This window comes from Musca domestica, unplaced genomic scaffold (genome assembly GCF_030504385.1).
Source record: "Musca domestica strain aabys unplaced genomic scaffold, Musca_domestica.polishedcontigs.V.1.1 45, whole genome shotgun sequence".
NCBI lineage: Eukaryota > Metazoa > Arthropoda > Insecta > Diptera > Muscidae > Musca > Musca domestica.
In genome coordinates, this window is record NW_026712335.1 from 6,457,772 (window position 1) to 6,483,606 (window position 25,835).

Sequence of the window (25,835 nt, forward strand, 5' to 3'; positions counted from 1 at the left end):
GAGGACTCGATCTAAGTTTGACAACAATATTACCATGTACCAAGTTTGAGAGTTATTGTGCGTACCAGTCAGACAGACCAGTCCAAAGAGACCTAAGGTCTAAAACCGTTATTTCGATGAGACACAGTTTGGCTCTATCAAATGATATATACCTTCTCTAGCCATACGACTGAGGATATAGTTAGAGGAGCAACAAATGAAACGGCAAATTACAGGGCGAAATGAAAAAACTGCAACCAAATTTCAGCCACTTTACAACGGTTTATTCGCATTGATTTGCATTTGTTCTCGTACAAAATTCAATTGACGCAAAGAATGTTGCCTGCGGACAAGCCTCGTCGATTGGAATGGGCCCAAAGAGTCATGGGTCCGTCGAATATGGGCAACCCTGTATGTGGCTGGAAAACCACAAGTGGCCATAGTGGTTGGAGCACTCCAGCATTTAAATATGAATAAATCTTTTGGGTCTCATACCATCGCTCGTTGACGTTGAATATGCATGTTGAAGAAAACAGCCACATCAGCAGAAATGGTTCGAAAAGTAAAGAAGCGACTTGGTTGAAACCCATGCCTCGCGAGCTGAACATATCGCAATGTTCCATTCGGCAATTTTTGGAAAATTAGCTCGCTGTAAAGCCATTGAAATTCCAGAAAGTGCAAGAACTTACACCGCAACAGGAAGAAAATAGACTCAAAAGAGCTAAAATGTTGATTCGCTTGACCGAAAGTGGTAAACTGACGAATTTTGTTTTCTCCGATAAGAAAACATTCGTTGTCTAGCAGTTTGTAAACAAACAAAATGATTGTGTTTACTTGCCAAAGAGGTCAGCTGAAAATGTGCACCTTCCGTTGGCCATCAGAGCTCAAGCACTCAGCACGTGCCTCCCAAAAATGGTTACAAAATGAGGTTCCTCGCTTCATTTTCAGCGTACAATGGCCACCAAAATCTCCAGATACCAATCCGTTGGACCTATGTGTCTGGAGTGTTTTGGAAAGCAAGGTTGGCACAAAAAAAAATCCAAAATGTCGATCACCTCAAGCAAACGCTTCGCGGAAATGGGCCAAAATATTGCAGATCAACATTCGGGCAGCGTGTGACGGTTTCATTGGTCGTAATTCGTGCCAAAGGTGACCAATTTGAACAAATCTAAACTTATTCTAAAATTTGATGCTATTTCCGACATTTTTTGCTTTCAAGCAATAAAATTTAAAAATAAAAATAAAAATTATGGGGTTTGACTTTCTGGCAGGTTTTTTTATCTCACCCTGTATATATTAAGATATATTTGAAAAGTTCTGGTTTTGTACCCATATGAAATTATCGTCGATTTTGTGTGATATGTTTTTATAAGGGATTTGGATATTAGTTCGTGTTTTGGTTTCTTCCAACAAAAAATGTTAAACATTAGTAATTTTTTTTATTTTTAGACTTTACATTCGTTGCTAATTTTAAAGCTTAAAAGTTTAAGTAATTATGTCAGACGCATTTTATGCATTTTTACATGTCTCAAGCGTGAGAGGCTGGGGTTCAAATTTGTATACAACGTGGACTAATAATTCATTAAATTCCTTCGCCTGCCTTGATGAGTATCTGCTACACCACCACGTTAATGTATTTACTTTAAATACTGATTGTCATTTAACCCGTATTGCAAACTTTGCTTATGCTAAAAACAAAACGAGTTGGAAAATCGAGTTTTAATTTGAAACAAATGTGCGTGACGCCACGGAAAACGCCGGCACGTAATTTTCTCATTAAACCAAATGTTTGGTTTGTGCCGGGTTCCAAAATTTAAGAATTCAAACCAAAGAAAAATTACTAATATTTATTAACTTTTTTTTATTTTTCTTAATCTTTCAAGTAACTTTTCATAATTACTAATGGCTTGGAAATCATATCTGAATGACAATAAAGCCGACAAATGCAAATCGCTTTTAAGGCACCCAAAACAAACGACTCGAAGAACTATGGATGGCGTCAGTAAACACAATTAATGTCATTGGCTTTGGACAGACAAACCGACAACAATCAAGGACAAGTGTCTGTCGTCTAATCGACTAATCGTCGACTAATTTGACTCTACACATACATACACATATATACACATATGCCCACGCCGGTGACTCGTATCATTAGCCAGAAATATAAGTAGGATAATAATTTGCAAAATGTCGTGGGCGTATTTATGTATGTATTATAATGGTGAAAATAAAAGGAAATTGCTCTAATATTTCTACACATATATGTATGTTTTTATGAAGAAAAAAAAAAAAAAAAAAAAAAAAAAAAAAAAAAACTAAAAGCAGAGAGAGATTTAAAGAAGGGTGTGTAAAACACCACCAGAATTTCACAGAAGGACAGCCTGAACATATTTATACCCTACAACACTATATGTTGGAGGTATTATAAGTTTGATTGGAAAAATTATGTAACACCTGGAAATATTGGTTTTCCACATAGGAAAGTGTATATGGATCTTCCTTTCTCGCCGAGCTAAGTCGATCTACCTATGTACATCCGTCTTACCGTCTGTTCATGTTAATTTGTAATCACTCTACAGGTCGCAATTATGGCCCGATCTTCACGAAATTTAGAATGAAGGTGGGGCTAGGGCCAGAATAGAAGCCTATTGCTCGCATAATATTTAGGGGTTAAAATGGACCAAAAACTAAAAATTTTCCTGATTTTGCAGTTATTCTACAGGTCGCAATTATAAATTTTGGTGGTCATCGGGTAATATTTAGTGGTTGAAATATACCATAACATTTGTGTTACATAAAAGTCAATTTTTCCATTAAACCGCGAATATTTTAAATCTCGGCGAAATCACAAATAGACGACAGGTCAATTCTGACCGTTACATAAATGCCGATGGTAAATATTTTGGATATATACAGCGAAATATATACAATGTGTATATACAAAGGAAAGGGATGTTAGCTAGAATGCTTATATCTAAAGAATGGCTAGAGAGATTTTTGCAAATTTTGTCAATTCAGAATGCCCTCTTGGCATAAAAGAATAAAATCTAAAAAATTGCATAAAAAGATGCCAATAATGATGTCAATATAGATTTTTTGTCACAGTAGTCGGCACTTTTCTTTTGTAAGCCCAAATAAATGAAACTATTATATCTAAATGTATTTTGTTTACTTCAAATATATTGTCAGCTATCTTTGTGCAGAATTTCGCTAAGAAAAGATGAATTATTCTAATAAAAATTAAATTTTTGTCTATGAATGTCCTCAACAATTCATATTGTTAAGAAAAGTACAATAAAGACGTCGAATCAGTTTAACTAAACAAAAATATTATATTTTAATGAATTAATTTATTATTATTATTAATTATTCTTACAAAAAAATTGGTATGCCGCCTGTTGGAAAATGCCATACCGACAATTGGCAAGTGGTGCCGACTACTGGCAAAAAAGCATTGTTTTAATAAAACTACAAATTTATGAAATTTAATATTGCAAAAACTATACAAAATTTCGAATATGAATAAATTAAATTTGTAATAATTGAAATGTTCCACTCAGAATGGTGAGCGATTAAAAACGCGATAATCCTAAAAGTGCCGACTACTGGTACACTTACCCTATTTTGTGACATTTTTTTGTTTTTTCATATTTTTTATCGCATGCGATATTTTTCAATTTAACTTATAATATTGAAGTGTATATTTTAAAATATTTTTTCACCTTACAACACAGGTTGGAGTTATTATTATCGTCCGATCCTCACGAAAAAAAAAACCACAGGGGTAGGTTAGGCTCAGAAGTGCCAGACTATTGTTTTCAAAGATGTCCGGAAAATATTTAGGGGTTCAAATAACCTAAAAAAGAAAAAAATCCTGATCACACAATTGAAACCAATCGACATGAAATTTTGCATGAGAAGAGAATTAAGGACAGTTAAGAAGTTTAGCATTTTGGATTATCATTGGAATATTTAGCTGTGAAAAGGACCACAACTGCTAACAGCACGACAGAGTGTGCAAATATTGAGCAAATGTCCCCGGTCATTTGGGTAGTGTGCCGTACATAATTTCTTCTAATCTTCCAAAATGGATTTGGACATAAGAAGGCTTCTAACATATTGTAGTATTGTAGGGTATCACATGGTCGGCCCCGCACGGCTATAGCCTTTGCTTACATGTTAAATTTTACCTTTGGTATTTTTAATTTATTTTTTAATTTTGACAAATATTCATTTCTAAATGCACCAACAAAACTATATGGGGTGAAAATCAAATTGTGGATGAACCTGATATTATCGTATGAAAAATCTCCAATTAATATGAAGAAAAATTGTTAAATTAAAGCCCATTCGTATGGGAATTGAGACTGGTGAAGTACCGAACATAACAAATAGTAACAAATAGTAAATTTATATCCTCTAATATGGAAAATTGTTTGAAACCAATATTAAGCAATTATTGCTGAAAGGATCAGTTTCAACGATCTATCTGTATATATAAAAGAGTAGTGAAATTACTGACTGTTTGATCGAGAATCAACGCCGAAACAGCTGAGGCTAGAATCTAAAAATCTTGCACGAGGGTACGAATATGTAATAAAAACTGAATATTTTGTATTAAACAAACGAAACGAGCTAGAATTCTGAATGAGAGTCACTGATGGAGTGCAGGATAGATGCACCAAAGGGTATTTCGAATTTCGAACTTTAAAGTTACGAAAAGTTCTAAAATGGTACTTAACTTAAAAATGGATAGACCTGTAGTTGTGTCAATCTAGTTCATAGTTCCGTACACCAGTTCCTGCACGTATGAGTGATGTCATAAATTTTATATTACTCATACGCATAGAAGAACTGGTTCGTTTGAAAGTAAGCTTGAAAAGTGAAGGTGGTTTGGAACAGTTTGGTTAAGGGTAAAATCTGAAATTTGGCGTTAGGATCGCGGTTCATGAGTAGTCTGGTAATACTATATTCGAAAACTATATTTGGTATTGGGTGCAGATATAGAGATACAATTTTGAAATTTCATATTTATACACCGATGGTATCCGTGTTTGAGATTTGGCAGTGGCTTGGAAATGAGTTCCATATTTGTACGAAAATTACTAAATTTAGTATTGGGTGAACAGATAGGGCTGGAATCTCGATATTTGATATTGAGGTCTCTGTTGGTATCAACAATTTAGATATGGAGTTATTTTGTGAAATGTAAACTATAATTTTACAAAAAGTACTTAATAGTACCAAATTTGGTTTTTGGGTAAAGGAATATATATAAAATCCCAAAAATTAATATTGAGATCTTTCTTGGTATCTGGTGCTGAGATATGGGGATTGTTTTGAAAATGCGTGCTATAATTTGGATCAACGTTGATGTCAGTATGGATAGATGGAGATTGTTTTGGATATGCCTACTAAATGTTACAACATTTGGTATTAAGTGAAGAAATGACGATGGTCACTGTTGGTTTTCTAGGTTTTATATATGGAGATGTTGAAATAGTTTTGGATAGAAAAATTGGATGTGGATTCATTGTGCAATAGTTTTATTTATATCCTCCCCGGTAAACTTCAAAACGAGAGATTTTGAAATCTTTTAGGTGTAAACTTTAAACATTAAACGTATAATATAAAGCCTTAAAAGTCTGAAAAGTAAGAAAGAAGTATGAAGTTTTGATTAAAATTTTAGTCAAACTAAACAAATTGTGTATTTCGAGTACTAATAAGGCCTGACACACGAACACGAAGTAGGAGGCACTTTCTAGATCCTTATAAAAAAGTTCAAGGAGTATAGTTTTTATTATTTGCAAGAAGAGGAGAATATTCTTAGAAAATGCACGAGGGGGCCTTTTAAAATATGTGTTTATGGATCAAAGGGTCAAGGTTGGGCGGGCTTTATATATATGGGACTAAAATCAACATTTTAACCGATTTTCACCAAATTTGGTACATTTTTTCCAGGCTGAATTCGTTCATATGTGCCAATATACATTCAATTAGGGCTTATATTAACAATTTGGAAAACAATAATCTCGAAATCGAGTACATATGGGAGCTATATCCAAATCTGAGCCGATCTCTATAGAATTTTGTATATCTGAGTTACATTTGATGCATTTCTCCGAGTTTCGTTGTTACGGAGTACAGGGTTGCCCATATTCGACGGACCCATCTGGCAACGCCATAACTTTTGACAGAGATGTCACATCGCTTAATGCCATACCGCGTTTGAAGCGTCAGTCCAAGCAGATTTTTACCATGAACCAATACAAGCCACGCGAGCGCTCTGAAATAGTCAATTGTGCCAATTGATGTCAATTGTGAAAACTCAACGTGCTTTTAAAACATTAAAAAATGTGAGAAGTGCGCCTTCTAAAAACACCATTAAGCGTTTATACGAAAAATTTTCTACTGGTAAGGCTCTTTCTAATCCGAAGAGGCCGTATAAAGTCTACCAAGGCGATCGGTGGTAGCCTATGTCCGCCACCTAGCTACCTTAATACAATTTTCAGTCATATCGCCGTTCTTGAGCTATAAATAGTGTAACTTACTTGAATGTCTTTTATAAAGATTGACTTCTAGAGGGGAAAGTACGAGAAGCCGCTTTATACATATACGTGGTGGTGGGATGGTCCAGTTTCGAATTCGATATAAGTTTGTGGAAAATTATATGGGACATAAAAATTTGTGACCAAACCAGATACTCCTTTTGAAAGCCTTCGTGTAGACCAGACAGATATACCGACATCTCCACACAGACTCAAAATTTCCTGAAAAGGATATCGTTATAGATTTTTAGACCTTTCAAATAATGAAACTTGTTTCGACCTTGTAGATGTGTTTATAAGTTTTCTTATTAAAGAGTATAAAGGGTTCCTTCTGCAACAGCAACATGACTTGTTAACATAAGTTATTTCAAAACAAACAAACCCAATGACTTTCAGTTGAATCCCTTTCAAAATATATTTAAAAATATTTCGTTTAGATTTAAAATAATCATCAAATCAACAGATATTTTCCTTTCATCATTTCACCACCCTTCAAATTGAATTGTGTCTAGCCTTGAATAAATTATTGTAAAAAGTTGTCGATGGATATTCAACCGACCTTTTAGAAATTAAAATGCCAGCTCATGTAACGGTCTCTTGAAATACTACAATTTTATGCTCCAGAAATTTTCAAATTAACGATAGAGACTGAGACTGGGACACGGCTAAATGTAAATATTGAAGGAAATCAATCGAGCCGATTTGATTTCGGAAAGAAAGAACAACAACATGTTGGATGAATGAGCGAACTGTAAATACAATTTTCGCAGGCAAATACAAATGTGAATATTGGGCTGTATCGCGTGAGAAAAGATGTTTAAAAATATGTATATATCCGAAATAATCGTGAAATTTAAAATTTCAAGGAAACATTTATGGGTTAGGTTTGGTGGGGAAATATTTTTTGATAGCTGAATTCACGGTGTTGTCTATTTTGAGGTATAGGGCGTAAAGAAGCAGTAAATGTTCTCTCATGGATAGGTATCACCATCTCCATTCTCTTCCAAAGAAATACTATTTTCGCTTCCAAAATATAAATCAAATTCTCGCCACCATATTTTGTATTCAATCAAAACCACATCTCATTCAAGACTTCTCTTCCAATTTACTCTTCAAGCCGAAACACATCAAATCACATTACCGCCATTCATCCTATTACACATTTAGGTCATGTCTACTTCAAGCACAAACAAACGCAACACAAACCTCTGACTGACTTAAATTTGAACCTGTTGGCTACACAAGAGTCGACAAGCAGGAAAATATGCTGGTTGTTGCCTTTTTAGCCATCAAACTGACTGTCTATCAGACAGTTTGATTTGTTGGTAATTGAAAATTTGTGTACACTGACGCAAGGACATTTACTTGTATTGCCCAGGATTGAATGTGAATCAGGGAAATCTTATGGAAAACAACAACAACTCAACAATGATTTGAACTAAGGACAGATGCCTTGTTTGACAAACGAAGCAAGATTTTGAAGCTTTACAGATTCATTTTCAAACATATTAGAATTCAATCTGGGGGCATGTGACTTAGCTTGAGGATAATATGTTAAGAGAATTCAAAGATATTAAAGAGGGAGATGTTGGCTTTACTAATTCCACTGTGGAAGTTTTTAGGCATAAGGACCTTAATAAAATTTTGAAAATTCACTATAAGTGGATGACAGAATTAAAAAAAAAGAAAAAAAGCTGTTAGTTCGGCCGGGCCGAACTTTTAATACCCTCCACCATTTAATACAAAATTTGGCAATTTCCAAAAAAAAAAAAAAAAAAAAAAATTAAATCCATTGAAAATTCTGTTAAAATCTTAAAAATACCGAATGCCTATACGACAACGTGGACCTGCATAGACAACTTTTGTCATAAGTTATTACAATATTTAAATGCGAAACTTGAAGAAAAATATGTTTATAATGTAGCTAAAATCATCAAAATACCGAATATAGGGGGTACTGTTATATGGGGGCTATACGAAGACGTGGACCTGCACAGACAATTTTCTGGCATGGGCTGAAGTATTCATTTCGAACTTCACATGCGAAATTTGAAACAATCCCGATAAATAATGTCGCTAAAATCATCTAAATATCGAATATCGGGAGGTACGGTATATGGGGGCTATACGAAGACGTGTACCTGCACAGATAATTTTCTGTCTTAGGCTGTAGTATCCATTACGAACTTCAAATGCTAAATTTGAAACAATTCCGGTGAATAATGTCGCTAAAATCATCAAAATGCCGAATATCGGGAGGTACCGTTATATGTGGGCTATATGACATCTTGGACCTACATGGCCCATTTATGAACTTAACCTGCCTACTGGCAAAATATACATGTGTGATTACAACAGACACACAGACAGACATGTAGACAAACGCACATGGTTAAATCGTCTTAGAATTTTACGCTGATCAAGAATATATATACTTTGTTGGGTCTGACATGAGTATTTCGGAGAGTTACAAACGGAATGACAAAATTAATATACCCTCCATAGTATGGTGGAGGGTATAAAAAACTATTTAAAAAGTATCAGTCGGTTTTGCCAGCAGATGTATACCCTCAGCCAATTATAGATGATTTAAATCTAGTTTGACATCCGTTATGATTTTTTAAATTGTTGATTCTCTATGGAGTAGGTTACGAAGGTATGAGTCAATATTGTCCATTTCGTATCTGACGTAAATAAATATAATATAGATACTGTGATGTGCCAGGTTTGTACTATATTGGTTACTTCCTTTATAATATATGAGATTTGAGACAATTTTTAGAAAATGTTCAAATGTGCGTGAGTTAACAGATATAGTCAACCGAAGTATTCCATTTTCGAACATTTACAGGGTAGAATGAAAAAACTGCAACCAACTTCAGACTGCTGTCATTTCTAAGCCATTTGTCCGACAGCTGTTAAAATTATTCCAGTGACAGCTCATTATGTTGCGTATAGAAGCATTTTAGTGAGAATTTTCCAGAAAAAAGTTATTCGTGATGGAATTCAAGCGTGATAGTAGAATTTCTTTATATTTGGCTGGAAAACCACAAGTGGCTATCGTTAGAGCACTCCAGCATTTAAATGTGAATAAATCTTTTGTGTCTCGTACCATCGCTCGTTACCGTGATACTGGTAGCGGAGATCGAAGTCGAGGAAGTGGACGAAAGAAAACAGAAAACATCAGCAGAAGTGGTTCGTTCGAAAGTAAAGAAGCGACTCGATCGAAACCCGTGTCGCAGTGGCCGAAAAATGGCTCGTGAGCTGGACATATCGCAATATTCCATTCGGAAAATGCCATACCGACAATTGGTAAGTGGTGCCGACTACTGGCAAAAAAGCCTTGTTTTAATAAAACTACAAATTTATGAAATTTAATACAAAGTTATTAAAACTTTATTTGTTATTGCAATAACTATACAAAATCTCGAATCTGAATAAATTAACTTTGTAATAATTGAAAAGTTCCACTCAGAATGGTGAGCGATTAAAAACGTGAAAATCCTAAAAGTGCCGACTACTGGTACACTTACCTTAGCAAATATTTTTTTTTTTAAATCCACGATTAATGGCTAAGAAATTCTTTTGAAATATTTTTGATAACTTACAATTTATAAAGGAAATATTTGAAAATATTTTTAAAAATTCCAGATTCTTGAACAAGAATTTTATTAGCTGAATAAATCTGATTTTATGGTGTGAAATATTACGCAATAAAATTATATAAAGCCATAATGATTTGCCTTGAACAATTTTAAAAGCCTGCCCACATTATTATTATTCTTTTTTTGAACACAACAATTTGATAACTGCAATTCGTTTTAGCATTTTCCACCAAAAAAACAAAATAATAATATTTTCATAACCTCCACAATTGTATTCGCATTACTAACACCGCTACATGTAAACTATTTTGTGCTACTGCCGTTCGCTGCCATTGGTGAGTGGCTCCACACATATATACCACCACCACCACGACACCACAGCCATGAATTGTAAATAGTTGACATTGTGGCTTTTTATAATTTATAAATTACTTAATTGTTCGCACAAACTATTGTCACATATGCACTCATTTCAACATAATTTATTTATGTGCATTTTAATTTAATATAAATATTTATACTCGTTATATGCATTTGTTAGCATTTAAAACAATATATCAACTGTAGCAAAAAAATAATAAAAATGAAAATAATAATAACAACAATAATATCAAATTAAAGACAATAATTGTGTATTGTGCTGTGTGTGTGATGAACAAAACAGAAAATAGGATTTAATTTGTTAAGTCGGAGAATATGACACAAATGGCAACAATTGAGTTTATTTGGTGAGATAGCTAGGGAGGGGAATTATTTCAGAATGTTTTCCGTAACATCAGCCTTATGGTTACTGAGGTTATATAACAAGAAAAAAGGGCAAAATGTGCCCTCTTGAAATAACAATTTAAGACCGTTTTTTTTTTTTTTTTTTTTTTTTTTTTTGATGAAGCTCTAGGAAGAAAACTTGAAATCGATCTTGACATGTACGTTTGTAGGGCTGATCGATATGTACTACGAGGGCGGTTCGGAAACTTCTTAGCCTATCAATGAAAGATAATAGTTAGTTTTTCAAAAATATTATTATTTTTATACCCTACAACACTATGTGTTGGGGGTATTATAAGTTTGATTGGGCCAAAAATTATGTAACACCTCGAAATATTGATTTCTCACATAGGAAAGTATATATGGATCTTCCTATCTCGCCGAGCTGTGTCGATCTAGCTATGTATGTCCGTCCGTCCGGCTGTCCGTCCATGTTAATTTCCATGTTAATTTGTGATCAAGCTGCAGGTCGCAATTATGAACCGATCCTCACGAAATTGAAAATGGAGGTGGGGTTAAGGTCAGAATAGAAGGGGTTAAAATGGACCAAAAACTGAAAAATTTCCTAATTTTGCAGTTGCTCTATAGGTCACAATTATGAACCAAACGACACGGGAATGTACATGGAGTTAGAGGTTCGACCTGGGCAGAAGCCTACCAATTTGGGCGGCCATCGGACAATATTTAGCGGGTAATTTAGCGGACCCTAACTTTTATGAAAGTAAATAGGAAATTTCCATTAAACCGCGAATATTTTTAACCCCAGCCAAATCACAACTACATTAAAAGGTCACTCCTGACCATTAAAGAGATGCTGTTAGCCAAGAAATCGGATATATAACAATATAGGAACAATATATATTTAAAAGATAGAGATCTTATTTATTCTGCTCATAAGTCAAGAACCGCTGGGTCGATTTTCACAATTCCCCTCAATTCTGAATGGTCTCTGCCAGAAAAGGATAAAATCTAAGAAAATCGCGGAAAAAACCTACCAATATATGAGCGAATATCTTTTGTTCCGTTTTTTTTCAATTTATGTCATATTTTTTATCGCATGCGATTTGTTCAATTTGACTTACAATTTTGAATTGAAAATATTCTAAATTTTTACACTCCTCAACACTACGCTTTGAGTGTATTATATGTATATTGCAATTATCGTCCGATCCTCACGAAATCTTAAAGCCTAGTGTTTTTCTATTGTTCTTCTATAGAGGCTCAAATGAACTAAAAAAATTAAAATTTTCTAATTTGTGGTCGCCACAAATTGAAAACTAGTCGACACGGAATTTCGCATCAGAAGAGAGTTAAGGACAGGGAAGAAGTCTAGCATTTTGGATGACCATTTCGTGTGAAATTGTTTTGAATACAACACGACGGAGTACGTGAATATTGGCCAAATTCTCTGAGTCGGGGCAGAGCTCCTTGATATTATTTCAAAACGAAACCTTCAAAAATGGATTTGGATATAAGGAAACTTCGAACATATTGTAATGTTGTAGGGTATTACATGGTCGGCCCCGCACGACTATAGCCTTTGCTTACTTGTTCAATATAATATCTAAATCTTCTACCAATTCTATCTCTTGATTACAATAGTTTACCTCAGGTCTTCAAAATAGTGTTTTACAGCTGTAATTGCATCTTCATTTGAGGTAAAACGCTTGCCAGCAAGGATTATTTTTTAGGTTTGGGAACAAGTAAAAGTCACTGGGAGCTACAATTTTTGTTGCTGATGCTGTTTTTGGACGCCCACTACGTGCTACGTGGTTCATCTTCAATGCTTGTACGACCACGTTTAAATTCAGCAACCCAAGTTTTTACTATTGAATATAAAGCAGCACTTTTTCTGTTTCTATATGAAGGAGTTGCCAGATCGAAACAAAATTTAACATGTCTTAATAGCAGAGATGGAAGTTTCCAAAGCACTTAACTTTTTTCACTTTATACCGCGCTCTTTGTGTTAGGCTAAGAAGTTTCCGAACTGCCCTCGTACATCCAGAATCGTTGGTACAGAAAATAGGACACATAAGTATATTTATTGAAGTTGCCGTCTTGTAAGCATAACTTCGATTATAAAACCCTTGAAAAAAATCATTATATCTTAATTAAACATTGGTACCAAAAATGGTACAAAGTCTTCCTGGACCATAATCGTGGATTTTGTCAGGATCTCCTGACAAAAATCCTGGTATCCTCCTAATGAAAATATGTCAAGTGATATTTTTACACATACAGGGTGAGATGAAAAAAACTGCAACCAACTTCAGACTGCTGTCATTTCTAAGCCACTCGTCCGAAAGCTGTTAAAATTATTCCTGTGACAGCTCATCACATTGTTGACAAGCGTACAGAAGCATTTTGGTGAGAATTTTCCAGAAAAAAGTTAGTCGTGATGGAATTCAAGCGTGATAGTGTTATTTCTTTATATTTGGCTGGAAAACCACAGGTGGCTATCGTTAGAGCACTCCAACATTTAAATGCGAGTAAATCTTTTGTGTTAGGACGGAAGAAAACAGCAATATCAGCAGAAATTGTTTGAAAAGTAAAGAAGCGACTTGAACGAAACCCGCTTCGCAGTGGCCAAAAATGGCTCGTGAGCTGAACATATCGCAATATTCCATTCGACAAATATTGAAAAATGAGCTCGGGGTAAAGCCATTGAAATTCCAAAAAGTTCAAGAACTTACACCGCAACAGAAAGAAAATAGATTTAAAAGAGCTAAAGAGTTGCTTCGCTTGGTCGAAAGTGTTGAACTGCCGAATTTGATTTTCTCCGATGAGAAAACATTCCTTGTCCAGCAGTTGGTAAACAAACCAAATGATCGCGTTTACTTGCCAAAGAGGTCTGCTGAAAATGTGCACCTTTTGTTGGCCACCGGAACTCAAACACCGGCCATTGTGATGGTGTGGGCCGCTATAGCAGCTGATGGTCGCTTTCCGCTCGTATTATCAGAATAAATGCCGTATTTATGGTGAAAATATTCTGGAGGGTGTACTAAAGCCTTGGACACGCAAATATTTTGGCCGCGGACCGTGGACATTCCAATAGGACTCAGCAATATCACACTCTGCACGCGCCACCCAAGAATGGTTGCAAATGAGGTTCCTCGCTTCATTTCCAGCACACAATGTCCACCAAAATATCCGGATACCAATCCGCTGGCTATTGGAGTATTTTGGAAAGCAAAATTGGCACTAAAAAATACCAAAGTGTCGATCACGTCAAGCAAGCGCTTCGCCGGGAATGGGCCAAAATACTGCAGAACAACATTCGGGCAGCGTGTCACGGTTTCATTGGCCGCTTGAAGGTCATAATTCGTGCCAAAGATGACCAATTCGAACAAATCTAAACTTATTCCGAAATTTGATGCTATTTCAGTCAAAAAAATTTATTTTTTTATTTATATTCAATTAACACAGTAACCTAGCCCATAGGGCCATGGACGGGCCCAAAAACTTCTATTCATGACTACTCTAAAAAAATGTAAAAAATTATGGATAATCGACTAATATTTTAATGTACCACCTAGAGGACTCCTCTACAAGGCAGTCACACTTACGTTCGATTCAGGTGGACTTATCAATCCCTAATTGATTTTTCCGTGGAATTTTAAATGACCATTGAACATTTGCCATTCCATCTCCAAATATTTGTAGAACATTTTTCTACGATTATTTTTTTTTTTTTTTTGAGGGAAAACATTCGAATTATGACTGGTGTGGATTTTTTAATTCAATTGAAACGTCTTCAATTTAAAAGTCATTTTGTGTGTTTGTCGGCAACACCCACCCACCTCAGCCGCCCCCGGCAAATTTCTTTTTGCACTTGGTAATGGCTTCTGTACACAATTAAAGCAAATTACAAATTATGCTCAATTTAATCCAGTCCTCCTAGTCGATGTCATCTTTATTGGATGAGCGATGACTATCAATGAGCCTAAACGTAGCAGCTGATTTGGTGGGATGTAAGCAACATCAGCAACACTTCAACGAGCACCCAGCCAGCCTAATGGCTTTATGTGTAAGTACGGATGTATGTTCCGTACGTACCCAAACAATTCTTTGGCAAACATAGAACGAGATACACACAAGAAATAAACAGAAGAAAATGTTGTCTGGGACTTTTGAGCAAATCGCTTTGGCTGGATGAAAGTAAAAATAAACGAAACTCAAACACCCGGCCATGGAAGGGAAATTACTTATTTGCATTTGTAATGAATTTGTATGCGCGTTGAACTGTTTTTCATAAAGCCAAAAGGAGAAAAAAAAACGAAAAACAGTTTGATACCATGCCATTCAATTCAGAGCTGTAGCACCCCAAACCAACCAACTGTTGCCGTCGCTGGGGTCAAGGCTGTGTAATATTTTCCAAAGAAGCCTGTCATAATTTATATTCTAATGTCAAACACTTTTTTTGGAAATAGAAAAAGTGATTGAAGGCGACTATTTTATAAAGAGAGCCCTCTTAAATTGCAATCAAGGAGGCACTATGACTTTTTGCCCTCTCTATTTGTAATATCAAAATTTTCACCATGGCGATGATGATGATGATGAAGCGATATTCTGTGAGCTGTTTATATCATTAACATCTGCTTCATTTGAATCAATCAATTATGAAATTTTGTTCTTTACGCCTTGGTTTTTCATAGAAACTGGGGAAGTAGGCAAAATCGTACTTAATTTGTTTTAAATTTAGGAAATTATAAAATATTTGGAAGGATAGAGGAGGAACAACACCGAAAAATAAGATTGATTACGATACAAATTATAAAATAAAATTGTACACGTTCCGTTCCCAAAAAGGATATTGTACTCAAATGATTATAGTCAGAGTTGCGGAATAGGAATATTGAGATTTAAAATGTTTGTTATGTGTATGTAATACTAGCGAGTACCCTCTAATTATTCAGCGACAGTCCACCTTAAAGTTTCGATTCGCTCTAAAAGTTCGTGTTAGGCCTAGTACTCAAAATGCACAATATGTTCAATTTGACAACATTTTTATACCCTCAGCCTTATGGCTACATAGGGTATATATCATTTGCTAAAACGTGCCTTGTCGACAAAAACGGGTTTAGACCCTAGGTCTTTTTGGACCAAATTCGTCTCAGAACATTTGGAGTCGATCTTGCAATGTCCGTCTGTCTGTCTAGCTGGCGCGTACGATAACTCTGATAGGGAGTATCGGATTTGATCCAAACATGGTACATCCTAATATTATTGTCAAACTTACACCGAGTTCGGGGATGGGCAATATCGGTCCATTCCTTCTTGTACCTCCCACACTAAATGTCAACATTGTCAAAGAAAATAATTTACTGCACAGAAAGATAAAGAATAATCCGAATTTGCCCCAACTTTGCGAATTCTAATATTTGCGTCAGAGCTAGGTCAGGTGAGAAAATGGACAATATCAGTCCGCTCCTTCTGGTACCTCACCCACAAAGGGTCAAATTTTTAAATAATTTAAACTCATTTAAAACGTAATGTAATGGTCCGATTATCTTCAAATTGCACACATCACAATATTAACCCAAGGTCTGGTGTGTAGATGGAATATGTCGGTCCACTCCTTCTTGTACCTCCCTCACAAAGGTTCAAAATTGTGAATAGCCGATACGATCATAAAATCTAAAATATGCACCCAGTTTTCTTCATATTTCACACATTCCATTATTTCTACTAACACAAAATCTGCTGTGAAGATAGGATATATCGTTCCATGCTATCTGGCACCTCCTCCACACTGGGCCAAACTTTTGAATATCCATATAGCTCCTAAAACGCAAAATTTAAATGCGATTCCATTCATACTAGGCACATCTCAATGTTTCCATAAACACAAGATCTGTTATAAAAATGATAGAGATCGGACCATTCCTTGTAAAACCTCCCCCACAAAGGGTCAACGTTTTGAATAACCAAAACGTATCATATAATCCGAAATAAGCATACGTTTCTCTTCTATTTACACACATTACACTAGTTAAATTAACCCAAGGTCTGGTGTGGAATTGGGATATATCGGCCCTCTCCTTCCGGTACCTCCCCACAAAGGATCAAAATTTGGAATATTCATGAAGCTCATAAAACACGAAGTTAACATCCGATTCTATTCAGACTTTGCAAATCTCAATATTTCATTCATTCATTCATTTAGTACAGCTCGCACACTTTGTTTTCATTTCCAAATCCATCTCTATATATCCAACTAACTTTTCTACCTTGATTCTCATACCAAATGAAGTATTTAGCTCTACCCGTTCACATAATACCAAATGGTGCCGCTTTAGTGGTTTAGTACGATTTTAGAACTTTTCGTAACCTTAAAATTCGGATTTTCGGAGACCTTTTGGTGCATCTGGCATTTGCTATGAAATTAATAAATCCGAAGGACAAACCGTTCGTGTATGCGGACTAAATTTAGCATGTTTCTGTTTTTCTCATGGTCAGCTGTTCCTGTCATGTTCATATGTTGGTAGAACGAACTCTTTGTTTGTTCACGCATTAAAGTATTACAATAGTTACGTTTCTTTTAATTTTCGAATTTTTTATATATTTTTTTTAAACCAAATTAAAAAATTTTAATGCATATAAAATCATTACACTTGTTAATAAAATAAAAACTGAAATTCAATAATAAATTCATATCTAATCTCATCTGATTATCAAAATATCTATTTTATTATTTTTAAATTTTGTATAATTTACTTAAAATACAAAAATGAATTTTTGTCTAAAAATATTTTAAGGAAAATCTCCAAAATGTTCCATTTGTCACAATATTTTACTTCTTCTCACAACTGTAACACAAACTTTACAACCCACTACTCTGAACGACGTGTCATCGCAAGACAGATTAGATTGTGCGCTAAAAAAACAATCGTTTAAATTCTTCAAATTTCACAAATTCTCCATTTTCTGTTCTTGAGTAAGTGGCTGTTGGATGGTCGTGGGTGTTGGTTGCATGGGTGGATGTGTCAATGTATGTTTTATGGGCATGCCTGTGTGCCTCTGCAACTCTGAAGAACATTTAGGTAAATGCCACTTTTTATGATACCCACATGGTTTCACTTGTCATTTTATTTATGTGTTTTTGTTGACTCCTCGCATGGATGTCGGATGTGTGTGAGTGTGTGTGTGTTTGCTTGTTCACTGAAACTAAGACACAACGGATTCTTCCTTTCGGAATTTCTACAGATACATTGAACAGAGGAACATTTCACATAAGTTGCAGCTCTTTCAGCCAAAATGACAACACATACATACACGCACACACACATAAACACACATTCCGCACACACACACACATACAACTAATGTTGCAAAAAGATGTTTTATTAGCATTTTGGGAATGTAACGAAAAGTAATGCCATCGCAGGGAATGGAATGGAAAGAAATGAAATGGAATGTGTGTAATTGAAATATAATCCAAAAAGAACGAAGACACCAAAGTCAACAACATTACTTTGTTGAAAACAAAGAGAAATGTTGACGTTCGTACATATGTGTGAATGTATGGATGTGTACACATCTTCTCAACTCGAAACATTTTGGAAATTAAGAAGCGTATTTTAAAGTGCAATTCTATCGGCTGGGAATTTTTTAATATCCTTGTAAATTTTAAAGTTAACGCTTTTGGGAATTTTGTACATCCGAAGAGTGGTGGAGCGGGTTCAACTACATTTGAGGCTATCCGAATTGGAATCGAAATGACAAAATTAGTCCAGCCGTTCTTGAGTTATCTGCGAAGAAACTTACGTCATTTTCAGACAATTCGGAGGTTTAGCTATAAATTGTGATCAGTTTTTAAAAGAGGAAAAATATCATACTTTAAAATGGCCATAACTCCTTTAATATTGACATTTCGGGGTTTTTAGCTATAATTTGTGATCAATTTTTAGAAGAGGAAAAATAGCATACTTTAAAATGGCCATAACTCCTTTAATATTGACATTTCGGGGTTTTTAGCTATAATTTGTGATCAATTCTTAAAAGAGGAAAAATAGCATACTTTCAAATGACCATAACTCCTTTAATATTGACATTTCGGGGTTTTTAGCTATAATTTGTGATCAATTTTTAAAAGAGGAAAAATAACATATTTTAAAGTGGCCATAACTCCTTTAATATTAACATTTCGGAGTTTTTAATTAAAATTTGTCTTCAGTTTTTAAAAGAGGAAAAATAGCATACTTTAAAATGGCCATAACTCCTTTAATATTGACATTTCGGGGATTTTAGCTATAATTTGTGATCAGTTTTAAAAGAGGAAGAATTCCATACTTTAAAATGACCACCGACGTAGTTTAAAATATTAGCTTTTCAAACAACATTTTTAGAAAAATTCTGAACAGCATTTCGGAGGGACATGGTTGCCCTACGTGCTATATCGGTGCCTTTATTTCAGTATGCTAAGTTTGTTTTTTTATCCTAGTATTGTTTTTTGTTCTGGTATTAAAAAGGTCCACGATTTACTATAAAGGTATCTCCTGACATTAGGTGTATTTAGGCAAGAATTTATTTTTCTGTCGGCTGGCAACACAAAATTTTGATTTAGAGTGGACCCTAACACCATCAATATTGGTCCATTGAATTTTCATAAATGTGTTATTTGGCAATATGTGCTCCATATCCGCATTCCGATACTGGTACATTTTAAGATTTAAGCCACATTTTCAAAAGGATTGCTTAAATGGAAGGATTGCTTCTGGAAGGAAATTATCTTGGTGTTGACCTCGTAAAAAACCGGTATACATGGTGATATTTTATTTATAAGGATTTTAATTCAAAACGTTTCGAATGGCATGATTCAAACTCGTTATGTTTTATTTGATATTAAAATATATTTAGCAGCTTAACTCCTTGGAAAAAAATCGAGACAATATTTTTTACTTGGTTACAAAAGAAAAAGTAACATGTGAAGGTATTGAGCATGGTACAGTAGGGAGGTAGAACAGTTTCGTAGAACTACAGAAATACAGCCCTGAGGCTATGCTCGATTCCAGTCAGAATTTTTCAAAATCATGGGCAACAAGATGTTTTCATTTATTTGGTATTTTTTGTTCACTTCTAAAAAGAGTCAAATAGCGCGAAAGATGAATGAAATGCCCGGATGTTCTCTAAAAAATATGATCCTAAGTGTTCAATCTTTCAATTTCAATGCTAGTCTAGTTAATATTATTAATGCTCGTCCCGCAATTTAAGTTTCTTCCAATCATTGATATTGAAAATATTTTTTTTTTTATTTTTCAAAACAACAAATACATACACAAAATTTGCAGAAGTCGGGCACACTTAGAAAAAATTGTAATCAGCTGGGAGCTCTACCTTCCCAACATACCAAAATGGCTTGAGAATAATATTACAATAAGCTTATTAACATTAGCCTTAAGCTTGAGAAAATCTTGAGAAAACCTTGAAAAATCTTTGTGTAACAAGTATAGAATAATCGAAATGGAACCTTTATTTATAAGCTTATAATTAAAATTGTAGAATAAGCTGACGAACATAATTTTATATTAAGCTTTTTTTTGTAATAGTATAAAATATTATTTTTTATTCATTTTACACATTTTTTTTCTTGATGGACATCCCAGTAGTCACTGCCTTATGTGGCGTTGATACCCTGACGCTTTCTTCTCCTTTAGTCTACCACAAAAACTACACATCTATTGAATTCCTGCAACTTCTTTGATGCCTCCAATCTGAAATGGGATTGAAATAATATATATCACAGATTCCAGGAATTATTATTCATCCATACCTTGGTCCAGAAATGGGTCCTAAATTCGCGTGATTTTGCTTTTTACCAAAGAAAACAATTTTTTGCTGACAATTTTCACAAAAAATCAAAACTAATTTGTCAACAAAGGACAGATTTGAGAAAAGTTTGTGGAACATAAGTGTTTCTCAAGCATTGTTGAAAAATTATATTTTTATAATATTATTCTCAAGCTGCATTGTATTTTTGGTATGTTGGGTTAGCTTATTGTTGTACTATGGTATTGAGCTGAAGTTTGGTATGTTGGGTACATATTAAGTTTGTTTGCTGTCAACCACTCCAGACGGCGATCAAACATGTCAAGGGTGTAGAAATAAATTAAAACAATCGATTGACATTCAAACCACTTTTATTACATGTGAAGCAGCCAACTTGTAGCCAAATTAATGTATTGACACTGTTGCAACAACATAAATAAATATAACATGAAAGCAGTCGAAATTATAAAAAAAAAATATTTATAAATTTTATGGAACAGTAAGCCTTACAAACTAGAGACTTTTTTAATGATTACGAAACTGTATCTTTTGCTACACCCTAATTTCGCTTAGAATATTAAACGTTACAGTTTTGGCATTCTTCGTCGCTTATCCACCCTTATACATTTATCTACCAATACATGCTGTGGCCTCTGTCAATTATATACATATAGTATGTGATTAATTGCAGACATAACAAATGACAGGCACAGCATACTTGCGAACAAGTCAATGTTGCTTTAATTCTTCGAATGTCTGTACAAGGACGTCTAAATATTTTAGAGTTTGTGGTCAATAGTGACGCCCACAATCTCTTCACGCAATTTCCTCCAAGCGAGTTGGGGGCCACATCAGCATTGATTAATACATTTTGTTTATGCAAAACGAAGAAAATGAAAGGGTGAGAGAAGCAGGGGGAAAGACGAGGATTAATGATTGACTAACATGTCAATTTGTTGCTAAGATGAAACTGTTAACGTACTTAAGACGTCTTAACGAACGAAAAGCGTAAATTGACACGTTTGTAGGGTTTTCATTAACCTTATCAACCCTAATCTGTTTAATGGCTGTCTTCCAATATCAATTAGTCAAATTTTCCAAAAATGATTAAAATGAAAATTTCACTGGAATATTTATTGAATTTTTGAAACCTTGCTAATTTATGCTTGTACATGGTGGCGTATGAATTCTATTTGAAAAATAATATTGTTTATACGCCAACATGGTCGCCAGTCAAATTATATCCATTAGCTTTGAAGAAGAAACACGCGCTCTTTTAATTTGGTTTATTTTATAAACTTTCATGTTTATATTTGATAGAATATATAAAAATTAATTAATCGAATGTTAAAACACAGAATTACAGATAGAAAAATTTAATATAATTGGCTCTGAGTTACCGACGTAACCAAAAATGCTTTTAAACAAGTAAGCAAAAGCTATAGCGTTGCGGGGCCGACCATGTGATACCCTACAACACTACAATATGTTCGAAGTCTCCTTATATCCAAATCCATTTTGAAGGTTTCGTTTTGAAATGATGTCAAGGAGCTCTGCCCAGACTCGTAGAATTTGGTCAATATTCTTCTGATGTGTAATTCCGTGTCGATTAGTTTTCAATTTGTGGCGACTACAAATTAGAAATATTTATTTTTTTAGTCCATTTGAACCCCTATAGAAGAACAATAAAAGAACACTAGGCTTTAATTCTGACCCTAACGCTACCCCCATGCAAAATTTCGTGAGGATTGGATGATAATTGCAATATACATATAATACCCTCAATACGTAGTGTTGAGGAGTGTAAAAATTTAGAAAATTTTCAATTAAAAATTGTCAAATTAAAAAAATCGCAAGCGATTAAAAATATGACATAAATGTGAAAATCGACCCAGTGGTTCTTAACTTAATAAGTTAACTTAACAGAATAAATAAGATATCTTTCTTTTACATATATATTGTTCCTATTTTGCTATATATCCGATTTCTTGGCTATCAGCATCACTTTAATGGTCAGGAGTGACCTTTTAATGTATTTGTGATTTGGCTGGGGTTAAAAATATTCGCTGTTTAATGAAAATTTCCTATTTACTTACATAAAAGTTAGGGTCTATTTTACCCGCTAAATATTGTCCGATGGCCGAATTGGTAGGCTTCTTCCCAGGTCTAACCTCCAACTCCATGTAAATTCCCGCGTCGTTTGGTTCATAATTGTGGCCTATAGAGCAAATCAGGACATTTTTCAGTTTTTGGTCCATTTTAACCCCTAAATATTGTGCGATAATCTCCAAAAGAATTAGGGTTCTATTCTGACCTTAACCCCATCTCCATTTTCAATTTCGTGAGGATCGGTTCATAATTGCGACCTGTAGCTTGATTACAAATTAACTTGGACAGACGGACGGACGGAGATAGGAAGATCCATATATACTTTCCTATGTGGGAAATCAATATTTCGAGGTGTTACATAATTTTTGGCCCAATCAAACTTATAATATCCCCAACACATAGTGTTGTAGGGTATAAAAATCATTGGGACAGTGGAGTAATAGTTACGTCTATAAACATTTTTAGAAAATAATTGAAGATAAACATTTTGGATGGGGCGGACCACCGCTCCGACTATGTCGGTGTTTCAAGTTTAGTATGCTACAATTCAATTTTTATCCCAGTACAGTGGTTTTTTAACTTATTTTTTAACTTATGACTTTCAAAATGTGTATTTAAAAAGTGCTTTGACTTTGATCAATTTGTTAATCTTATTATTTTTAGGATTCATGATGTTATTGCCCTAAAGTGAGATGCCAGCGACTCAACTGTAAATATCAAAGACATGTAAAAGACATCAAGAGGATAGTACTACTATATTTTCAAACTCAAACAACTTTATGGAATAGGTAAGTAAACATGGTATTCAAACCGGAATTGAAGACTACATAAAACAATATAAGCTGAGTATTTTAAAATTCGTCAATCGTAACAAGACCACATGGCGTATAAAGAATTCTCGCATATCATTGTAGATCCTCACTAAAGTACTCAATTGGTATGCTTGCATATCCTTGTAGAGTCTTGCTATAGTACTTTTTATCGTCTCTCGAAGTGATATATCTGAATATTCTTGTAGAGCCTTGCTTAAGAACTTATTAAGGTGACTTTCAGTAATGTCATTGAAAGGTCATGCTTGAGTAAATTCTTGTAAAACCTAGCACGACTAAATACAGGATGATATAAAACAAACTGCAGCAAAGTCAAATGCCATAATTTTTATTTATTTTCTTAAATTGTATTGAATGAAAGCAAAAAATGTCGGAAATAGCATCAAATTTTAGAATAAGTTTAAATTTGTTCGAATTGGTCACCTTTGGCACAAATTATGGCCTTTAAACGGCCAATGAAACCGTTACACGCTACCCGAATGTTGCTCTGCGGTATTTCGGCCCATTACGGGCGAAGCGCTTGTTTGAGGTAATCGACACTTTGGTATTTTTTAGTGCCAACCTTTCTTTGCAAAATACCCCAGACACGATAGTCCAATGGATTAGTATCCGGAGATTTTGGTGGCCATTGTGTGCTGGAAATGAAGCGAGGAACATCATTTTTTTAACCATTCTTGGGTGGCGCGTTCTGAGTGCGATGGTGCTGAGTCCTGTTGGAATGTCCGAGGTCTGCGGTCAAAATGTTTGTGTACCTATGGCTTTAATACACCCTCCAGAATATTTTCGCGACAATATTCGGCACTTATTCTGATGCCACAGTCGATTTATACGAGAGCGACTATCGGTCATTATGACGGCCTACACCATTACCATGCCCGGTGCTTGAGTTCTGGTAGCCAACCAAAGGTGCACATTTTCAGCTGATCTCTTTGGCAAGTAAACATGATCATTTTGTTTGAAGGACAACGAATGTTTTCTCATCGGAGAAAACCAAATTAGGCAGTTCACCACTTTCGGCCAAGCGAAGCAACTCTTTAGCCCTTTTTAGTCTATTTTCTTTCTGTTGCGGTGTAAGTTCTTCCCCTTTTTGGAATTTCAATGACTTTACCGCGAGCTCATTTGTCAATATTTGCCGAATAGAATATTGCGATATGTTCAGTTCACGAGCCACTTTTCGGCCACTGCGATGCGGGTTTCTATAGTTTTGGACCATTTCTGCTGATGTTGGATGGTACGAGACACAAATGATTTATTCTGTATTGAGGTCCTTTTCAATACTATTCTCGCATATCTTTGTAAAAATTAGCTTGAGTACTTATATAGGGGTCTCCTGTCTTAATATCTTGTCATGTCCTTATAGAGCCTTGCTTAAGTTCCTATTGAGGCCTCTCGCAGAAATATCTTTTCAAGTCCTTGTGGAGCTTTGCTTGAGTACTAATTATGGTCTCTGGCAGAAGTATCATTGCATATACTTGTAACGCCTTGCTTGAGTAAAAAAGTGTTCTTGTATATCCTTTTCGATTCTTGCTTAAGAACTTATGTCTCTCTCACAGAAGCATCTTTGTATATCCCCACAGAGCCTTGATTAGGTTCTTGTTAATGACTCTCGTTGAAGTATTCTAGGATATCCTGTAGAGTCTTGATAGAATACTTATTAAGTTCTATTGCCGATGTATATCCTAATAGAGCCTCTCTTGAGGAGTGTGGAGTCTTGCTTGAGCATTTCTTTAGACCTCTCAGAGAAGTAACCTTTTAAAGTACTTATTAGGTCTCTTTCAATTGTATTTTTGTATATCTTTGTAGGGCACTTATTAAGACATTTTCAGTAGTAGTATCGTTGCATATCCTTGTAGAATCTTATTTACACCTTGCAAAGCCCTCCCTGAGAACATATTACGTATTACGCAAAAGTATCCTTGCATAACCGTGCACATCATATTGTAAAATTTTGTATAGAATATTTCTTCTTTTGGCTCTTTTTGCTTTGTTTTCTTTGGGGAATTATGTTATAGTATTTTGATTTACTATGATCGCGCTTAAAGGAAGTTTTTAAATATGTTTTGAAAATTGACCAAAACCCCTTTTTAAACCATCAGCTATATGGCTACAGAGGGTATATATCATTTGATACGGTCAAAACGTGCCTAGTCGAAATAACAGTTTTAGACTCTAGGTCTCTTTGGACTAAATCCGTTTCAGAACATTTGGAGTCGATCTAGCGATGTCCG

At 34.8% G+C, this 25,835-nt stretch overlaps 1 long non-coding RNA gene across 1 annotated transcript in view; it reads left to right on the top strand.

Moving 5' to 3' along the window:
• LOC131804524 (uncharacterized) overlaps positions 1-23,559 on the top strand; it is a 334,193-nt gene extending 310,634 nt beyond the window's left edge. The window contains exon 6 of the long non-coding RNA XR_009343156.1: positions 23,441-23,559. This is a non-coding gene — a long non-coding RNA (uncharacterized LOC131804524). The remainder of the gene's footprint in view (positions 1-23,440) is intronic.
• The last annotated feature ends 2,276 nt before the right edge of the window (positions 23,560-25,835 follow it).